The 20,217-nt window shown below is 36.1% G+C and overlaps 1 protein-coding gene and 1 pseudogene across 4 annotated transcripts in view; both read left to right on the forward strand.

Moving 5' to 3' along the window:
• Positions 1–20,217, forward strand: part of LOC106869076 (uncharacterized) — a 277,337-nt gene that overhangs the window by 82,192 nt on the left and 174,928 nt on the right. The gene's annotated exons all lie outside the window — the stretch shown is intronic.
• On the forward strand, positions 19,781–19,900 carry LOC128250842 (5S ribosomal RNA; annotated as a pseudogene).

The following is a 20,217-nucleotide window of genomic DNA, read 5'->3' on the forward strand; positions in this document are numbered from 1 at the left end:
ATATGTGTTGGATATCGTTAATACAACACAACAGCAACAACAACAACAACAGTAGTAACGGAACACTAGCAACAAATAACAGCAACAGAACAAATGCAACAAAGCCATTTAGGAGTGAGGGTAAGTCGAGTACATCGACCCCCACCCCTACCGCAACTGGTATTTATTTTATCGCCCCCCCCCTAAAAGATAAAAAGTAAAACCGACCTCATTTGAACTCAGAACGTCAAGTACCGTAACTAAATAGCGCAAAGCAACTTGTCAGATGTTCCAACGATTTTGCCAGTCGACTGCCTAATTTGTTTCTAATATAAACACAAGGTCTGGAATCGAGGTCAGAGGTTAGATCGATTCCATCGACGCCAATACTTGGGGCTCTACTTTATCGACTCCACGGAGGGATGAAAGACAACACTGACCTCTGCGGCATCTGAACTCAGAAAACGGATAGCGTCCTAGCTAAATACCACAAGGCGTTGGATACGATGCTATAATAATAATAATAATAATAATAATAATAATAATAATAATAATAATAATAATAATAATAATAATGATGATGATGATGATGATTGTTTTACTTTTGTATTTTAAAATAGTTTCGTGATAAAAGAGAAAAAATGAGATGCAAACTAAAAAACAAACAAAAGAAAAACGGAAACAAAAAAGGGAGAAACAAAAAAGAAAATGGAAAATAACCCCATGAAAAATCCATCCTCAAAGACTGGATTCTATTTAACCCTTTTGTATAAGAAACCTTTCCATGTTTATATTTGACGTTCAATTTGCATATATTTGTGGACTTTTAAATCGATTTGTGTACACAGTGTGAAGTGAAGCTTATTGTGATACAAATTTGACTGCAAGACAGTGGTTATTGCTGTTGTTGTTGTTGTTGTTGTTGTTGTTGTTGTTGTTATTATTGATGGTGGTGGTGGTGGTGGTGGTAGAGAAGGTAGGTGTTACGCATTTTGTGGTATGGGGAGGAAACGAGCTTATGAAATGTCTTGTATGAGAAATGGCGTAATGATGTATACATAACAGATGAAAGCAGAGAGAGGAAGAGAGAGGGGGAGAGTGAGAGAGAGAGGGAGAGTGAGAGAGAGTGATAAAAGAGTGATGACGGAGAGAAACGTAGGAAGGAAGATGAAAAATAGAGGTGAAGAGGGAAAAAGAAACAGAGGATGCTAGAGAGAATTATAAGAAGAAAATAATACAAGAGAGAGAGAGAGGGGGAGGATGTAGAAATGTGAAACATTCTTGATGTTTTGTAATGTGGTATTTGCGCTGGTGGCAGTGGTGGAGGAGGATATATATAAATGTGTGTGTGTGTGTGTGTGTGTGTGTGTGTGTGTGTACTTGGACTGTTGATATTGTTTATAGACAAACGACAATGAACAGCAAATATACAACAGTACAACGTACAAAAATTGTAAAAAGCTAGAAACCAAAATCTCTGGCAAGTCACAAAAGATACACAAATGCTTGTGTACACGAAACATATTTCTAGATGTATATAAAGCCACTTAAGTGCTCTCAACCTTCATACTTATACGGGGTCTATATATATATATATATATATATATATATATATATATATATATAAACATACCAGTAAAAAATATACAAAAGTTACGCCAAAAACTCAAGAATATAAAGAGTAATTATTTTGCAGTTATTTAACAATTGGCTCGCAATCTATTAAAATGTATAATAATTGGTTAAACATTACATAAGTTGTTAGAATTATTGTTAGCATTATAGCATTGTAAAAAGGATAAAAATTAAGAAGGTATCTAAAATTGGAAAATCGTTATAATTGCATAAATGTATAAACCACATCAATGAATAAATCAATAGAGAAATAAATAAATAAATTGAGAAACAAACAAATAAATAAATATATATGTATATATATATATTAGAAGCATAAAGTTTCTCTAATAATTACGACGGCCTTAACACCAGTAACGATTAAGGGAGGGCTTAGGAAGAATGTTATGAGAAAAGCAGAAATGACAATTACGTTTGCATTAGGATATTTATGTTTGTAGCGTGTAATGTGAAGTATGGGAGGTTGGGGTTAGGGTTAGGGTTAGGGTATGGTGTGAAATGTAGGATAGGAACTGAGAATGTTGCATCGGTGATGGTTTCGTTTCGTAAGAGGAAAGAAATAGATGTTTCTGACGAACCGGTAATAATCAGGCGAAACTAATCGAGCTTTGCTTCTGTAGAGAGAGAGAGAGAGAGAGAGAGAGAGAGAGAGAGAGAGAGAGAGAGAGAGAGAGAGAGAGATGGAGAGAGAGGCTGAGTGCACCTTTTTTTAAACATCTGTTTATGTATATATGTACGTGCGTATGCTTGCATGCATCATCGTCATCACCATCATCATCATCGTAATCGTCGTTGTCATCATCATCATCATCGTCGTCGTCGTCGTCGTCGTCGTCATCATCATCATCATCATCATCGTTTAATGTCCATTTTCCATGCTAGCATGGGTTGGATGGTTTGACAGGAGGTGGCCATCAGAAGATCTGCCCAGGTTCCAGTTGTCTTTTGTAGCATGGTCTCTATGTCTGGATGCCCTTCCTAACACCAACCACTTTACGGAGCGATATATATATTTGAAGATATATATATCTTCAAATACACACGCATACTTGTGCATACACACTTTAGCCAGGTCACTGTTGTCTCTCATGCCACCCTTGTCTTCAACCACTTCCTTCCTTCCGGTCAATTCAATATGTGCCGTCGTTAATCCAGGTACAGTTTTTCTCTCTCCGTTATTTTTCGTTTCATCGATTTTCTCTCCTCTTTTCGGTCTATAGAAGAGCATGGGCACGAAACATCAAAGACTTCTTCCATTTTTCCTGAGCGTCAAACTAACCCACCTTCTTTGTTGATCTCTCGCCTGTCTCTGTCTTTTGTTTTTTGTACAGTTTTGAAGCATATATAATATAGAGATTCACGCATATATGAATAGCAGCTGCACAAGTGGCTGACATTAACCACAAAGGCTTCGGTTGCCAACGACTGCAGTGGTTTTTACTGCTCTTGACACCGCACCCCATCAATCATCGTAACCTTCAGTAAATGGATTACTCTCCACCGCCATCAACCACCATCACTACTACTACTACTACTACTACTACTACTACTACTACTACTACTACTACTACTACTACTAATACTACGTCGACGACGACGACGACGACGACGACGACAACCGTCACCGCCACCACTACCACCGTTACTACCGCTGCTGCCACTACTACTACTACCACCACCACCACCACCACCACTACCACCGCGACAATTTAAATTTTGAATTCGACGATGGCGACATCCCCGCAACCTGCCATCACAACCACCACGAACACTAACACCACTACCGCCATCACACCTACCGCCGCCTCCGCCGCCCCCGACGCCGCCTCCGCCGCCCCCGACGCCGCCTCCGCCGCCGCCTCCACCGCCTTCGCCGCCTCCACCGCCTTCGCCGCCTCCGCCTCCGCCTCCACCTCCGCCGCCTCCGCCTCCGCCGCCTCCACCACCACTGCCCCCGCCGCCGCCTCCGCCACCGCCGCCGTTGCCACCACCACCACCACCACCTTAATTGTTATATTAAATTCCAAATCCCATTTATGCCATGAAATACCTTTCAATAAGTCTCCATTTCTATTCCTAGCTTACCATTTTAGTCTTCCAGTTTTCATTAGAAAGAAACACATCTGTCCTCCTCAGGGACGTCGCTGTTATGTGTTGGCGGTTGGGGCGGGGCTGGTGTGGTGGGGTGTCAGTGTGGTGGTAATGGCGGTGTATGGCTGAGGTTTAGTATGGCGGGTTGATGTTTTGTAGTGGTGGAGTTGGTCTGTCAGAGTAGTGAGGTATAACGATGTATAACTGGCGTGGCGGTTTGGTGCTGTATAACTTATGGTTTCGTCTGATGTGTTGGCGTGGTGGTGTTGTATTTATCGTAGATTGGTGTAGTGTCGGTATGGAGATGTATGTTTATGATTCGAAGCGGTGCAGTGGTGTAGAGATGCAATGATGTCCGTGTGGTGCTGTAAGATTTTCCTTGATTTCAACCAAATTCAATTTCTTCCCCCAAAGGAGTCCGCCATTGTTATATTTAAAACATAATTACTTTGTTAAAGTTTTAGTGAAATATATTTTAGATTTTATTGATTGATCGATTGATTGTTGTTGCTTTTCTTGTTGTTGTTGGTGGTCATGATTGTGGAGGTGGGGTGTTTGATGTTCTGCCGCTGCTGGTGGCGGTTGTGGTCGGTTAGTTGGTTGTTGTTGTTGTTGCTGTTGTTGGCTGCCGTGGTTGCGACTTTGTCTGGATGTAACCATCATTATCATCAACATCAATATCAATAAGCAACAATAGCAGAGGTCAAATCACCACGACGACCCCCACCACCACCGCAGCCACCGGCAACAACACGACCTCTACTACCACCGTCACTACCATCACAGCCACCACCACATCACCACCGCCACCACCAAAAACGATTCACAAATACATCCGTGTAACAACAAAAACAACAACATCCTCAGACAGCGTAAGTTTCAAGTAGCCATTGCTCACAACATGTAGATCCGCCACAACAGTCAAAACAACAACCGAATGTGATATTGAAATGAAAGAACAAATGTGACTTTCTGAACAAACATAAAAATCGCAATTTTGGAATCAACACATTAAAAGAAACGTTGAAAAATAAATGAATAAATAAAAATAAAATCAAAAGGAATAAACTCATGTTTACCACCGAAAAAAAAAATACGTTTACAATTGAACACCACCGTTAGCCGTTAGTTTGTAACTGACGCAACAATAAAACGTAAATTTATAATGAAAACGTGACTTGGAAACTAATATAAAACGTGAGTTTTATAAGTGATGCAACAGCTAAATCTAATGACATCCTCAACATAGAAATAAACGTATATTTGCCAAGAGGACAGCAATAAAATATAAATTTGTAGTCACCACAAAAATTAATATTAGTTCTCAAGGAAAACAATCAAACTGCAACAAACTCAACAACGCAAAACATGTTTAGATGCAGCAATAATAAACAAACGTAAGTTTTAACCAAAAAACAATGATACCAGACGTGACTTTGGCATTATAAACGTAACTTTATAACCTCACCAAAATGCGCCATAACTTCAATCCAACAACCGAACGTAACTTAACAACACACCAAAGCAATAAAACGTAACTTTGACACAAACCCAAGCAAAATATTAAATTCTATAAACGAAAACAACAATAAGACATATTTTATAACCAATTCAATGACAAAATAGCAACCGATAGAGTAATTGTAAGAGGATCAATAACTAATACAATTGTTTGAAGGGGGAATCGATAACAAGCAACTCTACTGAAGACATAAAGAAAAAAAACAAAAGAAATTTACAAGAAAAGGAAGAAAAAGAAATTCAACAAAAAAAAGATCTCCATTACAGACAACATCGCAACAACAATAACAACAGGAGCCACAACGTTTAGGTGTTCTCGATAAAGTAAAGACAACACAGAACACATGCGTGGAACGTAGTCATTAGACAACGCAAAGAACACACACACACCCACACACACACACACACACGCATAGACACACATATATGACTCGAGGTATTTAGTGTATCACACACACACACATATACGACACATGCACACACACATGCAGAAACAGCGCACTATACAAACATACACGCAAACAACACACGTTTACAAAATAACACACAACCTACACACTCACGCAAAACTGACAAACGCATTGCTCAAGGCACAAACACGACAGAACACATACACAGAACGTGCGTGCGCTCGCAAACACACACAGACATAGATACACACATGCACACAGAAGCAGACACATACACACGTACACACACACACACAAATACACACGTATCTGTCACGCACACATTCACGACACACACACATCCACAGAAGACACAAAAAGACGTCCTCATAAGTTTAGATTTCTCAAATTTTGACGTAAAAATTACAAAAATTCAAAACTTAAAATTGCAAAAAGCCCAATAAAGCCAAAATCTCTATAAATACAAATCGATAATCTGATTTCTTTGATTTATAATTTTATTGTTTTAATTTCATTTCCAATTTAATCAGTTTTATTCGTTTATTGTTCTCTGAGTGTTCAATCTTTGATATGTGTGCAGAGAGATCGATAGTCTCCATCGATGACTATCTACGCAGGATTTTGTTCTTTTCGTATTTCTGCTGATATTAATATCAGAGGGTAGGAGGGAGAAGGAAGAGGAGGGATAGAGGGAGAAGAGAGGGGGATAGAGGGAGAAGAAGAAAGAAGAGGTAAGATAGATACGAAGGAGGAGGGAGATGAGGTGGAAGACGATCCTCTATGGAGTCTTCCTTCCGTTACACGTTGTAAAAGGGAACCACTTTTAGTGTGCATGCTCATATTTAATGTATGTATGTATATATGTATGTATGTATGTATGTATGTATGTGTGTATGTATGTATGCATGTATGTGTGTATGTATGTATGTGTGTGCATATATAAACATGCGTTTGTAATTTGTAAGTATATAAATGTATATATAATTTCTATATATGTATATGTGTGTGCGTGTATGTGTATGTATATATATGTGTGTATATATATATGTATATATATATATATATATATATATATATATATATATATATATATATGCATATATATATTATATATATATATGTATGTGTGCATACACACACACGCACACACACACTCATAATGTAAATATAAATCGAGAGAAATAAATATGTCAGTAAGAAATACGTTTAGATATAGATGAACAGTCATGTAGAAAAAGAAATTCTATCTCTATACCTAAGCGTGTGTGCATAGACTCATGTTTTTATATCCATGTGTGTGATTGTGAGTATGTGTGATTGTGTGTGTGCGTGAGTGTGTATGTGCATATGTGTATGTCTATACCAGTACACACACCCATACATACATACATGAATACACGCACACACAGCTATGCGTATTTACACGTGTCTATATACTCATGCGCATTCATCGCCAGATACTCACATTCAGTGTAAACGCAAAGCTACATTTGCATGCATATTTCTGCCTTGATATCCCAGTCACATTAAAACATCAATTTAATGTAAGTATAGAAATATCTTTCATTGATTTCTCTCAATGAAGAATTCGGTTGGAAGAAATGGTAAATACGTTATATCGTTTTGGGAATTGGCAAGCGTGTGTATATGTATGTGTATGTGTAAGTACGCATCTATGTATGCATGCATGCTTGTATGTATGCATGTATATGTAAGAACGTATGTGCACGTATATATATATTAATATGTGTATATATATATACATATATATATATATATATATATATATATATATATATAATATGTATATATATATGTGTGTATGTGGGTATGTGTGTATATACGTACACATATAATTATGCACACGCATATATATATATATATATATATATATATATATATATATATATATATATATGTATATATATGTATATATGTATATACACATATAGATATGCACATGTTCACCCATATCTGCATATTCTGTGCATATAAGGTTCTTATGTATCAATTTATTCATATGTATATAATTATATTACAATATGCATGTATGTGTATGAATATATAAAAGTGTATATGTGTGTCTATAACTATAAATACGTACGCATATATTATACACATATTACATATGAATATATAAACATATATAATACAATATCATATATATATATTTATATTATATATCCATATTTATATATACATATATATCGCTTTTGAATTTTTGGTCTGTAAAAATATTGATACGTATGTATGCATGTATGTATGTATGTATGTATAATTTCAAACGGGGAGGAAAGAAAAGGATGATGTATGTAGGTGATTATAGACGAAAATGCCAAGCCTGTAGCAGCGAGGAGACACTAGTTTCACGCCAATGTTCAAATCTACGTGCAATTATTCCGTGCCTCAGTTGAAGATCCTAACTAAAGGTTATTATATTTTGATTTCGATATTGGCTTCGATGAAAATTCGTTTTAAATGTAGATGGTGATTGAATAAAGCATACGAACGCCATTACAGAGTTCTGTAACACATATAGGCATGTATCTATGTATATGCTTATTTCTTTATCTACTATTTCTGTATAAAGGCATATGTATATATATATCTTTTATAAATATACATGGGTTATGTTTCATATCCGTATCGGTACGTATTCATTAACCAGTATATAAATCTCTCTCTCTCTCTCTCTCTCTCTCTCTCTCTCTCTCTCTCTCTATATATATATATATATATATATATATATATATATATACATATATATATATGATATATATATGTGTGTGTGTGTATATATACACATATATATGAATATATATGTATATATGTATATATATATATACATACATACATACATACATACATATACATATTCACTGTAACAGACATATTCATAGGCATATGTATCTGAAAATGTGTGGTTGGTTGTACAAAAGCTTTTAAGAGTGTTTTCAAATCGGAAAACGTTTATGTTTGTGTGTATCTATTAATACATCCACACATGCACACTCATATATAGTCGTATATATATATATATATATATATATATATATATATATATATATATATATATATATATATATATATATATATATATATATATATATATATATACATACACATATTTATATGTGTGTGTGCGTGTGTGTGGTTATATAGATATAGTGTTACAGTATACGTATATGCACGACATGAAATCTATTAGAAGATATTGCCAATCAATTAATGGCATTATTCTTCAATAAAAACTCACTGGACTGTCAGAATTGATAAAGTGATGGACTAAATGCTTTATAAGAGTGATTCAGTTAAGTATCTTTTGTGTCTGGGTTCAAGTCCCACCTGAGTTGGTTGAATATTGAGTTGATCGAGTCATATAGTACAGAGCGATTTGTGTGTGCATTTATGTATGTATAGTACATATATACCCACACAAGCATACACCCACCATATATTAATTGCTGGTATGAGGTCCTCGCCTCGTATACAACTGAGAGTAAGAAGTGACTGTTCTGTCCATTTTGAGTAATCCCAATGCTTGATTGCCGACATTGACTACAAATTGTGCAATATGTGACTGAGTGTTCCAGACACATGAGACCTGTGCCTGTGCTTTTGTGATTATTCAGAATCTCTGTGGCTCTGAATATGAAGTGTGTAGATCCTGATGTCACAACAGGTGTTCAGGCGACGGGCTTCTGTACAATTTCTACTCGCAAGACCTTCGTCAACCTGGGATTATAAGGTACGATGAGGGTAGAGTAATACACATGTGCACATTTGAAATTAAATGTAAAAAGCTCGCTAGGGCATATATCCATATCCATATATATGATTGACCGCTAAATCCACAAATTTCTTTTTATTCTTCCTCTGTTTATTCCCTAGCGTTCCTTTCTGTTGAAGAACGTAGGCTCGAAACATAAAAGATTTTTCTCATCTTCCTGAGAGTCAAACTAATAGACTTGCTTGTTGATTACACATCCGTCTTCGTCTTTTGTCTTTCTGTAAATTTCAACAATATATATATATATATTTTATTAAAGCAGCAAAATTATCACTGAATTGTTACTCAGAGATTCACGTTCCCGTTCATCGGACAAGTGTGATGAAACCTGATTTAAAATGTTTTGGTCTCATTTTGAAAGAATTCTCTGTCGTGCCTGTATGTATGTATGTATGTATGTATGTATGTATGTATGTATGTATATATATATATATATATATATATATATATATATATATATATATATATATATATATATATATATATATATACATGACGTACATAGGCACGACAGAGAATTCTTTATATATAGAGAAAAAGAGACGGAGAGAGAGGAAGAGAGAGAGTGAGAGAGAGAAAGAGAGAGGACGAAAAAAATAGACATACCACAAATAATAATCATCTCTGCCTACAGCCTTTGTTAAGTTCTTGTCTGCACACACTCCGTACACATGCAAGTGTATCCATAAGCGAAAACAACAAGGACATCTGCACTTCAGGGTGTAGATCTGCATTGAAGGCAATGCATGTTATGTAAGTAATTCGTGTGTGTGTCTGTGTGTGTTTGTGTGTGTGTGTATTATGTATAAATTATTTTTGTGTTCTCTATATCTGTCATTTTTTCAGGCTATAGTTGTTGTTTTTTTTCATCGAGTATTGTGGAATATTTTCAAACCTGCTTGCATGGAAAAGCTTCCACAAAGTCGTTTGAAAAGGGAAAAAAAAAACAATCTTTTTTCCTGTGTGAAGCATGCAACGCATTGCCTACTGACTATTTAAAATATCCGATGCAGTATTTTTGTACTGGACTTTTATGCTATACATAAATTACTTCTTTTATTACCATTATAAACTTTCTCAACAAGATTCCTTTTTGTAGTCACATCATTTCTGTCGTTAAACTTTCATATATATTTTGACAATGATGTAATGTTAATGATGTCCCTGAATTTGAATGATTCAAAATGTTGTGTATATCTGCTTTCCGTTACTTCCTATTAGATTGTGACCCCAGTATATATATAGATATGATTGCAGTATAGTATATTTTCTATAGCTCTAAACACCAACACCTTCAATAGAAATTTTCTATTAAGTGGACCATTTCGTACAATCATAAGTTGAATTCATACTGATAGGTTCGTATGATATTTCAACAGTGCTGGTTATAGTGCAATATCTGGAAGCTTATGTTATCCAAACGATCATGGCTCCATTTACAGTGTTCTTATTAAAGAACTTTCACGGTACTTAATTGCAAATGTGTGCTTATTAGTCATGTTCCTTCTATATAGATGTTTGTACCAGATTTTATTCCACTCTTCTGTTTAATGTCTTTTGGTACACTTCTTACTTTGGCTGCGTTCTGTTAGAATGCAACTACTTTTAATATCTAGCTATTTGATAAGTTTGATCTTCGTCCACCGCCGAGGTTATTTGTACGGTTAAAGACCTCGATCATCCCCCGACAATAAGATCAAACCTTATCGCTTACATTATACAGACAGCGAAATTCCAACAAATACATTAAAACTTATATTATGTACGGTACAAGGCTGATGACTCGGTATTACTGACTGCAGAGCCTATATGCCGTCAATGCGAACAAGTATAATAATGAATAGGTATACAGATGCCACAAGAAGGTGTGAAGTCGATGGTTTCAATCTTACTCTACAGCATCAATGGACAAATTACTTGAACCTCGTCCTGGGCCGATTCATGGCATCTGAGTGAAAATGATTAAACAGCGGCTATATGGAAGCTAATCAGGTGAGTTTATATTTGGAATTATCGAGAATTCAGCCATGCCACTCATTGTGTTGCAGTGATTCTACTTGAAAAGTACAACTAGGGTACCTTTATACGGAATACTCAGCTACGTACACGTAAATGTCATGATTCGGTATTTCACTTGATCGAACAGCTGAATAATCTTCGTCGAAGTCGACGGAAGATCTATAATATAATTTTGTTGAGAATTGTGTATAAATTGTATATATGTGTATGTATATAGATATATATGCATATATATATATTGATATGTGTATGTAAATAGATATGTATATATGTATGTATGTATGTATGTATTTATGTATGTATGTATGTATGTATGTATGTATGTATGTGTGAATGTATGTACGTATGTATGTGTGTGTATGTATTAATGTATGTGTGCGTGTGTATATATAAATATATATATATATACACAAATTCATATGGATATAAATGTATATACATTTACGTATTTTATACACCCACACACCCACATAGATACGCTCACACGCACAAGTCGGTGTGTGCGTGTGCGCGTGTATTGTCGACCCTCATCAAACATATTGTTGAAGCTGGAAGAGAATCCTCCGCATTTCTTCGCCAATCAGTTGGAGGACGTGACAAGCACTGAAGCCAATTTCCTCACAGCTTCAGCTAATGAACCAATGTTACAACAACTTTAGATAATGAACTAATCAATGACGTCATCGATGATTACAGTATTGACTGTTTACCTGTTTTGGTTGTTAAATGGTATAGTGGTACGTTGAGATGGTGGCGTGTTGGGGCGGTGGTTGAAAGATGGATTCGTGATGTGGTTGATTAGTGATGTGGTGATTGGTGGGTGTGACGGTGGGTTGTGGGTGACATGGTGATGCGATAGATTGGGGTGTGCTGATGGCGTGGCGGTTGGGTTGTGGGGTGTAGAGCTATATTGGTGTGACTGGGTGCTGCACTGGTTCGGTGGTTGTCATTAGCCCCAACTCGATATCGATTGATTGCACCTATCATCAAACAACAATCCATTTATATGATCCATTCAATTTGTTCTTTTCTTAAAACATTAGGATTTTACACGGTGAAAATCTGGTTGCTATTTTTAGCAAGTGGATCAACCACACACAGGCACTCTCATTGGCTCATGGTCATATTTTCGTGACTTGCTCATATGTTGTAGTCACGTGTTTTATACATTGTTAAATCAATTGTTTCGCTATTTTCAGGTTCTTTGATGATTAGCTCTCCTCGTTATTCACCGGTTTACTTGTTTCGGGGTTAAACCATTTTTTAGCTTCGGAACAAAATTGTTATTGTTCAGTATACCTACGTTCAAAGCGTTTCCGGTCGTGACCATCACTGCTATAAATACATTAGGTAGTATAATGCTCAATGGATAGTTTACATAAAGCAATAGGGTGGAATTTGAGGGAGATGTTATTTCTTGTTGGTCGAAGGGGTTTCTGGTTCTTCTTCAAGTGAAAGGGAACCGAAAGCCTTAGAGACGGTTAAATACACTTACTTTTGGCGGCCATGGCACATATCACACACACACACACACACACACACACACACACACACATTTTTACACACACACATACATACAAACACATACATACAAACACACATATACATACAGACACACATATACATGCATAACACACACACACATATATATATATATATATATATATATGTGTGTGTGTATATATATATATGCATATATAAACATGATATATATGCATGTATAGACACTCACACGCACATTTATATACACACACACGCATTCACACACACAGACTTATATGAAACATTAAATACTAGCTATGACAATAAATGGTGGATAAACCAGAGAAACCAATGAATGCTGTAAATATGTAGGGCGGACATATTGCTTTGTATCTCGTGTGAGGATGGTAGTGAAATAAAGATGCACAAAATGATGTTTTTTTTTCCTAGTATGTTCCGTTAGTGTTTGTCATCTAAGGCAAGGTTCTTCTGTTGTTGAACATTATATGATTAAATGGACGACGAGGGGTTATGAAAAAATATTAATTTTTGGCTTTGATAGATGACATGAATATGTATTCAACTGGGCGTCTCTTTTCTAGTGAAGCCGTAACACTGCATGAGGTACGCGTACGTACATACATACATACATACATATGTATGTATACAGAAAGAAACAAAATCGCATGCAAATGCATACAATCATCTCCACATCCGTGTGTATGTGTATGTGTATGCATGCATGCATGTATGTATGTATGTATGCATGTATGTATGTATGTGTGCACGTATATATGTGTGTTTGTGTGTATGTATGTGTGTATTCATGTGTCTGTATTTATGTTTGTGCGCATGCGCGGATGTGGACGTAGGCGCGTGTCAGTAGAGCCATGCTGCGCAACATAATTGTCACCATTTATAAAATAAAAAAAATATATGAATCTTGTTTGCATTTTGTGTCATGTTTTACTTTAGATACTGTTTATTCACAATATAACACACACACACACACACACACACACACACACACACACACACACACACACACACACGCGCACACACACACACACACACCACATATATCTACATAAACGTTTATATATGTATATATTTTGTGTACAGACAGTTGCATACATACGCTTGTATACACATTGCAGACAGCTTCTCTGTTGTAGTTTATTAGCTGCAATACCAACTCTCAACTTTTACAGGCAATAACTGAACGGCCATTACTCGACGTACACCGCTCGCTTCAAAATGGCGGTGTACAAGTTCTGACCTATATATTCCTTCTCTAACTGTTACTTCCCTTTATTTTGTATCAGGTCTCTGATGCAAAAGACTTTCCAACTATGGCCATAGCATCTATTGAAAGACAACTGTGATTACATAATCCAATGACTTCATTTTAAAGACAATATGTGGCTGGTATTTTCTCATGGTTAAGCTGATGCGTCTGGTTATCCACAAAACTACGTGGAGGCGCACTCTTTGAATGTTTGACCCCAAATTAACCTTGCCAGAATAGATCAGAACTATTTAGCAAAGCATTCCAGAAGCCATTATCCCCCATGTCGTAACGTTTTAGCCATTATTACACTTCATTATATTATAGCTTATAACAGGAACTTCATTTTTGTTTTTCAATATCGAACTTTTTGATTAGATGCTTTACAAAAACAACGGCATATTTTCCTCATATTTGTAAGTTATTTTGTTCTATTACATATATATCTACACACACATACGCATACAGTCACACAAATACACACACATACACACGCACCCATACACGCACACGCACGCATACACGCACACGCACGCATACACGCACACGCACACACTTAATATGATGCATGTTTGCGTGTGAGTATGCATGATGTGTATGGCTTTATAAAATATAGAAAAGACCACTCCATTCATTAGAGTTTGTTTTCGTAGGGAAACAGTTAATGACTTGTACGGACTTCCCTCCGAGTTTCATCGGCAGAATGTCACGTGCCTAATGGATCACACGACGAGTCTACTTACATCCCCAGGAAACCGAGTAATGACCGTCTGAATCATTAACCCTACCTACAAACAAATACGTGTGTGTGTATACACACTCGCACTGACAAACAGACACACACACATATATATATTTCTATACATATGCATTTATACACACACACACGCACACATGTATATTTATATATAAACCTATATACATATATTTATATAAATATTATATGTATATATATATGTGTGTGTATGTGTGTATGTATATATATATATATAAATATTATATGTATATGTATGTGTATTTATGTATATATATATATAAATGATTTGGTTGAATCTTGGTTGTTTTTTTTTTGTTGGTCATTTATACTTAGCGTTTTGACACAAAAAAGTCATTCTAAAAATGTTTTTTAACGTAAGCGTGCCCAAACAAGTCGAATTCTTACACAGAGCAGGTTTTACAGCCACATCATCCAAACCGACCGGGTGAAACCGGGCTTAGCTGCTAGTATATATATATATATATATATATATATATATATATATATATATATATATATATATATATATATATATATACTCTCTGAGTGGTTGGCGTTAGGAAGGGCATCCAGCTGTAGAAACTCTGCCAAATTAGATTGGAGCCTGGTGTTGCCATCCGGTTTCACCAGTCCTCAGTCAAATCGTTCAACCCATGCTAGCATGGAAAGCGGACGTTAAACGATGATGATGATATATATATATATATATATATATATATATATATATATATATATATATATATATATATATATATATATATATATATATATATATATATATATATATATATATATATATATATATATATATATATATATATATATATATATATATATATATATATATATATATATGTATATATATACACGCGCACACACACATACACATACATATATAAATATAACATGTTGCAGAATGAAATTCGATTCGAGACCTATTACCCGCTATGGAACCCATTCATTGAGGCGTGCAGTGTAAGTTTATTGAGTCAATCTTCCAAATTCTTCTGAGTAGTGCTATATTAAGGCGCTCACCACTTTCTCTACCCGCCATGGCCTTCATCTACGTTCAATGTCCCCCGCCTCACTTCATCCTCCACCCTTCAGAATTGATGCCACTTTCCTTAACCGTTCATTTACGCCTCGTTCATGTTTAGTTTGGGAATTAATTTCCCGACTTTGTTGTTTCATTTGAATATTGATTGGATGGAAATGGCGGAGAAAGTCAAACAGTACGTTTGATAACATCATCAACATCACCACAAACCAGCGTAGTAGTAGTAGAAGTAGTAGCCGCAGCAGCAGCAGCAGAAGCAATAACAACAATTAGAACTCCATAACAACACAGCAACATTAATAAGAATATAAATAACACGAGTAAACAACATCAATTCCATCATCATAAACAACAACAGCAACAGCAGCAACAGTCACCACCACCACCACCAACAACAACAACAACAACAGTTAAAGAACAATGTCTGTACATTATTGTTTGTGATGACAATTAAAACGATAATGTAATTCTTTCTCTATGCAAATGTTTTCCATTCAAAACAGAACCACAAACTTACACGTATTTATACACCCTCACACACGCACTCCCTCTTTCCCTCCTTCCCCCCTGCTTCTCCCATAGAAGTGAATCTCTCTCAAGTTATTATCTTCTATTTTCTAATATTTGATACGATGTGTTGTTCTGTGTTTGCAAAACTGTGAAGAAAATCGACAAACTTGGGTTCAACTTGTTTGTTTTGTTGTAGAAGACACTTGAATAGAATTACATTTACAGTGGAGAAGTTCCTATATTATTTCTTTATCGAAAGAAAACAACAACAACAACAACAACTAAAACCTAAAAGGAAGGCAAAGCAAAAAGGGGGAAAACGAAACGAAAGAACAAACGACAAAACTATCGTTGTTGAAGTTTTCCGATCGTTAAAAGCATTTTATCTGTTTCGTTGATCAATTGGTGACATTTGCGATCTGATTCCTTCAAAGTTTTGTTGTCATAGCACGTCTCATCGAAACTTCCTTAACGTTTGATGGAAGCTGATAGAATTGACACAAATTGTATAGCACCTTACTATATTCATTACTCTTTATTCTTTATTCTTCCAGTCCATTCGGCCATTTTGTTTCCAGAGTATTAAGTATATAAAAAAAAAACAGAAAAGAAAAACATGATTAAAAAACGAAAAGCATGAAAGTAGTAAAAATAAAAAGAAAGCAGCAGTATAATGAATATCGATGTAGATTGAAACCTCATCTGAGAAATTAACTTCTATCGCCTTTTTCTTTTCCAGGCGACAAACTCATTTCTAGTTCAGTTTGTTAATATTCCTTTCTCCTCTAAGGCAGTGAGCTGGCAGAGTTGTTAGCACGCCGGGCAAAATTCTTAGTGGTATTTCGCCCGTCTTGACGTTCTGAGTTCAAATTCCACCGAGGTCGACTTTGCCTTTCATTCTTTTGAGGTCGATATATTAAGTATTAGTTGCGTACTGAGGTCGATCTAAACGACTGGCCTCTCTCCAATGAAAAGAAGTTGTGGTGTTTATGCGTATCCCAAGCAACTTTGTTACATTTTTGAAGTTCACTAAGTTATTAGCGGGGACCAAAAGTGGTTTTCGGACTCTGCCTGTCATAAACTTGCAAATTACACTAAATTCTACCCGAAGGATGTTTAATAGCGTACTTTATCTCGTTTGTCTCAGTCAATAAGTTACTTTTAATATCGTTCAACTGTTTAATATTTCTAGCTGGGGAACGATTGAGCTTCCATGAAGCTACTTACATAAAGGAAGTTATCTCCATATAATGTATATTGAATGTCAAACAGACGACAATTCTATCTGTAAGAAAGTCACGCAACGTTCGACTAGACTTTCGCATAAGCAACCCTATGCCACAGTATTAATGTGATAATATTAAACGGCAGACATCTTAAATTAACCACAACCATTGATGAGGAAATATGACAAATGCCAGTGGAAGCATTATCGTGTCACTCTGAGGGAAACTCGATGTGGATGCTCGACCAACGAAGACATCTTTTCCTGCGGTCTTAACGATGAAATTTATCAGACACAACTACGAAAAAGACGGGGTGGTCACGGCTGTAATACTTTTGATTATAGGTTCTGTACGATCGGGGTACACCAACAAAACTCGGTCCGTATGTGTCATTAGAAGAGTTTGCTTTCTTGTAATAATTCAGAACAGATTCTCAGCTGTCTCTCTTCCAATGTTTTTTTTTCTTTCTCGCAGACGTTGATCACTTACAGATATTGATTTCAAATTTTGGCACAAGGCCAGTAGTTATTCTGGGTGGGGGTGGGGGCAAGCCGATTGAATCGATCCCAGTCTTCAACTGGTATCTATTTTATCAACCCCGAAAAGACAAAAGGCAAAGTCGACCTCGGCGGAATTTGAACGTAAAACGTAAAGACGAAAGAAATGCCGCTAAGCATTCTGCCGGAAAGGCTAACGTTTCTGGCAGCTCGTCGTCTTAACTGCGGTATTTGTATTGAAAGTAATACTTTACTAACGAGGTCAGAATAACATAGAAAAAAATCTGAAGTTTTCTCCTGTTGTTGCCTGGAAAATGAAATGTTTGCATTAGTGTAGCATTTACCGCAACCACCACCACCACCACCACCACCACCACCACCACCACCACCACCACGACGACCACCACCATCACAACCACCACCACCACCACCACCACCACCACCACTGCCACCATGATAGTTCTGGTTTACATTGCAATGTTCCTCTGCAGACAAAGCGTCGGGAGTCTTGTGGGTGTGTCGCTGGTGGTTTATTGACGTTCTGTATGGACCTAAACATACGAGCAAACGTGTCTCTGTTGACTGTGATTTATACTTAGTGTCTCTTTGTGTATCCTTTAAGGACATTAAAATTCCTGGTGTCGTTTCAAGTAAAGTGTGTAGAATTTAGAGCTAAAAGGTCAATAGGACGACTGATCACATTTTAATTGATACTTTGCATGTTTGTATGGCAATGGAATGTCTGCTGGGGGATGAGAGGGAGAGTGCGGGGCGTTGTATCCATAAAAGCAGCTCTTGGTTATTCTAACATGGAACAGAAAGATAGCTTGATTGTAAGTGGTTGATGATAAATGTATAGTTACTCTCTCTCTCTCTCTCTCTCTCTCACACACACACAGACGCATAGATACACTCACGTACAAAAAGAGAAAGAGAGAGAGAGAGAGAGAGAGGAAGAGAGATATAGAGACATATAATAATTATGTATGGTGAAACCCTATACAATATAGATTATAAACATGTATTTAGTTGTGCTTCTGCGTGGAAATAAGCAGCCAGACCAACCGGACAAAACTTTTCTGGTCTAACCACGAGCTCTATTCTCTTCGGTGACGCTAAACATATATTAAAGATATGGTTCAGGATTTCCTTACACACACTCATTCATAACCACGATATTGTGGTAGATTTGTAATTTTAGAAACACACTAACGTGTGTGTGTGCGTGTGTGTGTATTTATATGTGTGCGTGTGTGTATATATATATGTATATATGTATATATATATCTATCTATATGTATATATATATATATATATATATATATATATATATATATATATATATAGATAGATAGATAGCTATACACATACATACATACATCCACACACACATACATATATATATACAGATATGGCGATGCAAACAGAAAAAATAGACTTCAAAATATGAGTATGTGTATATTTTTATTAATATTTAGCAGAAGTAACAGTGACTCAAGGTCCTTGAGTCAAGCTGTTACTTCTGGGCCATATCACGTTGAATGCATCGGTTCTCGTTTGATCACCGAAGTTAAGCAACGTCGAACCAAGTGAGTACTTAGATGGGTGACCGCTTGGGAAACCTAGTTGCTGTAAGCATCTCACACTTTATAGGCCTGCGTTTTTCCTTCAAATAAGATGCACATTATCTAATGCTTTATTCTATTTTAAAGATGAAATTTGAGGGGAATTTAGTTGTTATTATTAGCTTGCCGAGCAAATAGGTAGATAAGTCGATCAATAAACGGAGAGTGAAACAGACAGAGAGATTATTAACTAACTAGAAATAGACAGATTAAAAGATGCCAAGAAACAGACAACTTGCTCGAAAGATAAACATTACCTTAATTAAAGTAATTTATTGAATAAAATGGGTTGTTGTGACTTTGAATATAAACAGGTTAACATATCGATTT

This window comes from Octopus bimaculoides, chromosome 24, assembly GCF_046866305.1.
Source record: "Octopus bimaculoides isolate indiv1 chromosome 24, ASM4686630v1, whole genome shotgun sequence".
Lineage (NCBI taxonomy): Eukaryota > Metazoa > Mollusca > Cephalopoda > Octopoda > Octopodidae > Octopus > Octopus bimaculoides.